The sequence below is a fragment of the Octopus bimaculoides genome, chromosome 1 (genome assembly GCF_001194135.2).
Source record: "Octopus bimaculoides isolate UCB-OBI-ISO-001 chromosome 1, ASM119413v2, whole genome shotgun sequence".
Taxonomy (NCBI): domain Eukaryota; kingdom Metazoa; phylum Mollusca; class Cephalopoda; order Octopoda; family Octopodidae; genus Octopus; species Octopus bimaculoides.
In genome coordinates, this window is record NC_068981.1 from 26497403 (window position 1) to 26503936 (window position 6534).

Sequence of the window (6534 nt, forward strand, 5' to 3'; positions counted from 1 at the left end):
AAAGAATATGGCTAGGAACGAGGAAGATATGTTTGAATTTTTGGAAATAAGGCTCTAAATAGAGCTATTTCCGATTTGAAAAATATATGTTCACGAAGTATTTTGTGTTATACACAACTTATACAAAATTTTAAAACAAAATAGGTCTTTTAAGAGGTGAAAAATGCAACTTACATGGGAGCCGATGTGTCTACCGTCCGTCCATGATGATAGATAGATAGAGGTAGATAGATAGATAGATAGATAGATAGATAGATAGGTAGATAGATAGATAGATAGATAGATAGATAGATAGATAAATAGATAGATAGATAATTATTTCTAAATCTCAATCTCTAATATGAAATCTCTCCTGTTTACACTTCGGTTCAGACGCGCGCGCGCCCAAATACATACATAAATACATACATACATACATACATACATACACACATACGCACATAAATATATACATACACACATACATTCATACATACACACATACACACATACATACATACATAATTGATTGATTTACTGATTGTTTCATAATTAACCATCGATATCATTCCATGTTTCCCGCTGAATAGTCAACTGTCGATTGGATATTGATTTTAAATGATATATTATATGAAATTATAAATTATGATCGATTTTGTCACAAATTGGCAAATGCGAAGATGCTTGAAGACATCTTCCATCCCTTTTCACACGACATTTCGGATGTACATGAGTAAAGCGAAAATTTTCCTCGCATGAATGAAAACTTAATTACGTACCCAGATTACCTTGAATTTTCCTTCTATAAACTATTAATACTATTTTGTATCTCTTCAAGTTTTATTAACTTTGGTTAATATTGATTTGTATCAAAAACACAAGGGTGTAAATTTAATAAGGATACCATTCGATTATATAGGCTGTAAAATTTTGCTAGTATTCATTTTATCGATCTCAGAACCATGAAAGTCAATGTCGTTCATAGCGAGATTTGGACTCCGAACATAAAGAGACGTAAATATATATCGCATATGGTTTTCGGCTACTGCTCTCCCGATACTGTTGATCCATTCCTTCTTCGGTAAAATATTGCTTGTCAAATTTTGGCACAAGGCCAGCACTTTCGGGGTAGCAGATAAGTTGATTACATCAGTCCCAGTGTTCAACTGATACTAATTTTAGCATGAAAGGTCGCATTTGAACTCAGAACGTGAAGTCGAAAACACAAACGCCGTTAAGCATGTTTCAGGCACGGTGGCGATTCTGCTAGTTCGCCGTCTTCTTCGGTGAAATATAAAGTAGCAAGTAACAAAGATCAGCGTATACAGCTTGATGTTACAATAATCTAAAAATAAACTACAATAAATGCGAAACTAACTCAACAAAAGTCAAATGTGTACAGTTCCTGCAATGGCCATACGAGAGGGCGTCAACGACAGCAGCAATAAGAGGGAAAGGCTAAGAAATTTTTTATATGTGATCTACTCGAAATGGCAGCTAAATTTCGTTCAAATTATACTCCTATTTTCTTCAAAAATGTAGTTCAAGCGACACTATATCGGACTGTTACGGCTGGAATGCCTTCCTCATAAATTTTCTCGATTTAGGTTGATTTCTTACTAAACAAATATCAACACATTATCAACAGCAGTACACGTATGTGGATGCAGTTCTAACGTACGTATCAATAATATCAATATTCGTACAAGCAGTAACAGCAACGATAAACACAAAACAAAAATGAGAAATGTGTTCGTCAAGATATACGAGCAGGCAAAACCTTAACTCAAGTATGATGCCTTATAAGACAGTAATGTATGTTTCACATAGCTGTTCAGTTATGCAATGAGGCAAGTTCACATGAGCGTAGCGTTTCCTTCATGATCATACGAATTTTCGGTGCGACCAGTTCATAAATGCATTATGCTCGGTATTGTTGTAGACCTGACGTTTCAAAATGTTGTCGGGACACTCTAGTCCAGGGTTGTCAAACATATGGCTCGCAGGCTGGATGCAACCTGTAGTAACGCTTAGTCCATCCTCCAGCACTGTTATTTCTTTAAGAAACTACTATCATTATTATTTTTTAATATTTTGTAACCTGTATATATCGCTCGCATGTGACCGTTGTCAGAACACGACTAGAGTTGTTATTTGCTGTTATTAATCAAATCAGTGCACCTTTGAAAATGTTTCTCTCAAGCAATGTTTGTCTCGAAAAGCTCATGAATCCATAAATTAAAAGATGAGACCTACTTTCCCTTCACCTTGTCTACAAATGACAAGCTAAAATGAAGATTTATGTTTTGTTTTTTTTGTTTTGTTTTTTTCTATGCTTATTCACGCACGCTTTCGTCCGAATGAATTGTACTGATACGTAAGATAATGAAGATTTTGAAATTGAAGGAGTACAAACTTTCAATCAAGCATTTATTTTCTCAAGCTCTGTGTGCATTCATTTGGACAATTGCTGCCTAAGTTAGACTCTTAGTGATAAGACTTAATATATCTAGTGGATGAGTTTCCCCAAACGCCCCTGCATACAAGCATTCCTAACATCTCATAGACCTTCAATAATTTATTACTAATATAGTTGTTGTAGATGATATATATTGACCGCTTTATTTATTTGGGGTTACACTAAAATTATGGGTGTTAAGAATAATTGCCCTTATCCCACCCCTGAAACTTCGTTTATGCTTCAAAGCAGCCCTCCTTGGCGAACGAGTTTGATTTCTTTGCTTGTGTATATCGACGATAATCTTTACGTAAGTCGTGAAATTATAGTTCACGAAGTTTTGGCCGTGTAGTATATCTGACACCTGACAACACTTGTGTACAATTAGATACATGAATGATGACAACTGATTTGATGTTTAATTGCTAACAAACATTAATATCATCGTATTTTACTTTTAAACCATATGTCGCCAATGGGAAATTTGAAAAGTTATGTGATATACATTCATCAAAGGTACCATTTTGCTCTTTCAATTATTTTTGAGAGACAGGATTTATCAATAAGTCATGGGACAATTGAAAGACAAATATCTTTAAAATTATTCCAGATTGTAATTGTCTTTTAGGAGACACTGAAATATGTTTGGATGGGTGAGGTCCCCATTACAAACGAATATTTTCTCGGACTCAAACAATAAAACTTCTCGAAAAACATCCATACATTTTCATTAATTACTATCAATCATCAAGGTAGCATGTCAGAATGCAGTTAATATGAAGGGTTCACTAGAGACTATTCGGGGTAAATTACAGCTACATCAAATGAATATCCACCACATAAATCACATCAGTCTTGAACGGACTACGAAGATGGCTTGTTCGCTTGCTATGAACCATAAGGTGATCATTAATGTATTGACATCTGAAATTACACATTGCACAGTCAGCTTTCTCCACCCGCGAGCATCTTTTCGGTAAAATAATGGAGTATTTTTCTTTATAGCCGAGAGTTGAAATCATGGCATTCTTACATTAATGCATACTTCACAACCCTGTTACCATTATAAATGACCTGGCACTACGCACCAACTAGTAACCTTAATATCGTCGCTTAGTTTACTAAAACTAAAAGTCAAAAACTTTTTCATATTACATTACATTTTATGTGGTGGATAATGTATTTTTAGATACACTGTATGAAAATTAATGTCTGGGTCGTCATGCTAGGAATATTTCGATAGATTTAATAGAATTACTCCGTTGCAAGCGTTAGGAATAAACTTCGTTTCCTTCCTTGCACATGTATTCCCCGCTGACATTGACTTGTCGATATAGAATATCATCATTGTCAGATGGTGATATTTTACACCTGCATTCGTTAAGAGCACTAATTCAACTCGTTTCAGAAAAAGCGTCAGCGAAATGAAAATGTTTCATCAGTAATTTGAAACCGTATCTCTTATTCAGGTCATTCCTAATTTTTATTTGTCACTATAAAATTATCAAATAAATAATTACATGAATTTGTAAAAACAAAAAAAAAAAAGATACTGTAAGTAAAGATAAAAATTATAAAAATGAATCTTTGACAAACCTTGTTAATAAATAAATAAATAAATGGAAAAAAAATCACTAAAAAGTACTAATGCAACAATATCTCCAATGTTCTTTGAAGTTTTCACAATTAAAAATGATAAATTAATTAATTAACGAAATACTTTTATTTTGTTTCTTTCTATTCTTGGATTTTTTCGACATAGTTTCTTTTAATTTTTTGTTCGTTTTATTTTTCTTCCGGTCTTTTGTTTTAATTATTTATATTCATTGCTCCTGCTGTTGTTTGTTGTTGTTGTTGATGATGATGATGATGATGATGATGATGATGATGATGATGATGATGTTCGTCGTGAGGAAAAAGTCAATTGAGTTGAAAGTAATTCTTAAAGATGCACTTTTTTTTTGCAAAACCGAAAATGAAAAATACAAAGACAAATAAAATATATATATATAAATATATATATATATATATATATAATAATAATAATAATAATAATAATAATAATAATAATAATAATAATAATAATAATAATAATAATAATAATAATAATAATAATAATAATAAATATATGTTTTTTTCCATAATCCTTTCATCATAAGTTGAACAATACAATAGCTAACAACAATAACAACAAATATTAATGAAAATAAATATCGGTTTTGGTTTGATCTGACCATCAGCTCTACGTATCATGGTTCAGTACGTGTGAAAGAAACGAACACAAATTTTCTTTCGGTTATTTCCAATCGTTTTTGAAAGTGCAATGCAAAGTTTGTAGTGTAAAAGTGGTACAAATATGATATTGTTATCTTCATATTTGTATAATGAGGCTTGACGGATTAGCACAATCTATACAATATTCGACGAAATGCTTCATGGAGATTACCTCTGGCTAACGTTTCACCTTCAAATTCGTCACGTTGGTTTCGACATTCGTCCAGAAGGACGAAGTCGATAAAATATATACCAGCTGGCAGAATCGTTAGCACACCGGTCAACGTGCTTAGCGGTATTTCGTCCGTCCTTACGTTCTGAGTTCAATTTCCGCCTTTCATCATTTGGGTATCGATAAGAGAAGTACCAGTTGAGCACTTACCTCTGCTAGAAAGTGCTGGCTTTGTGGCAAAACTTTAAAACCAATATATACTCGCTGCATTCGATTGTGAGTGTTATCATTACACTTTAACGTGCATTGCTTCACATGGGTGTCTAGAATGACCAAATCTCAGAGTGTCAACCACTGTAGACAAGCATTCTAACTGGCTGGGCGATTTAGCTTTTATCTACTTAATTATATAACTGTAGAAACTCGGTGATAAGATAGTATGAGCGCGTCTATATTCCAACAGTATCTTTACTCAGTGTTTGCATAGAGGAAACAGCCATCCACTTTCTGCAGCCTTTCAAGTCAATCAAATCTAGTTTAATATAATCCTGAAACAGAAATTCCTAATTCAGTCGATATACAGCCAATAGATTTTTTTCTTTTCTGTTTTGGGTGGGTTGTTTTAAATCACCCAGTCATCATATTCGTATTCACTTGATGGTGACATTTTTTTTTTTTTACTACTAAGAAGCAATTTTATCTCTCACAACAATAAAAAAATTGTAATTGAAAGCATTCGAAATTTCTCTTTATCTCTCCTACTCTTGACCTATCTGTCTTGCTGTCTCTTTGCGTCTTTGTCTTTCTCATTCTTAGTCTCTCCATCATCTTTTCTCATTCTTTTTTTAGCAGGCATTTTGGATATTGGATATATCAATTACGATTTCTTTACCCTTGGAGAATATAATAAACATTCTATAGCGCAAGTTAGGCTGACATGAAGAACGTATTTTTTTTTTAAATTTTAATTTTGCTGAACTGCACACATTTCCATCTCCAATGACTTAAAATTCGTTGGTGTGCATTCAATGAGATATTTTTTTCCTCGTTTATAGCCATTGTGTAGCAATGCTTCATAGAAAATGCATTCAAACAACGTCCCGTTTTGACACTTTATTGTTACTTGCCGCCACCAAACAACTCCCATTCATATAACGCATAGAAGAATCAACAAATCTCTGTTGTTAAAATCCAATGTTTTCATTTGTGTATATTTGCTACTTTACGAAACCAAACATGTATTATTATATATAACAACTAGAAGTCCGTGGATGCTGTCAGTAATAAAAGCTTCAGACATAAATAGATATACGAATTATGTATGTATGTATGTATGTATGTATGTATGTATGTATGCATGTATGTATATATGATGTATGTATGTATGTATGTATGTATTTGAATACACATAAATACACATGCTCGAACATAGATAAGTACATACATAAATACATACCAAATAAACCTACGTACATACACGCATGCGTGCACACACACACATATGCATACATGCATACATATATGCAGAAGAAAGAAACTAGAAAGTGATTATATATAGTTGCAATAATCCAGCTAAATGAAATGCAAAGATGATAAGATTTTATGGAAACGAAGAACAATTTGTGTGTGTGTATGTGTAGGCATGTATATA

General features: G+C 32.9%; 1 protein-coding gene across 1 annotated transcript in view; it reads left to right on the plus strand.

Moving 5' to 3' along the window:
- Positions 1–6534, plus strand: part of LOC106868280 (uncharacterized) — a 125834-nt gene that overhangs the window by 68063 nt on the left and 51237 nt on the right. The gene's annotated exons all lie outside the window — the stretch shown is intronic.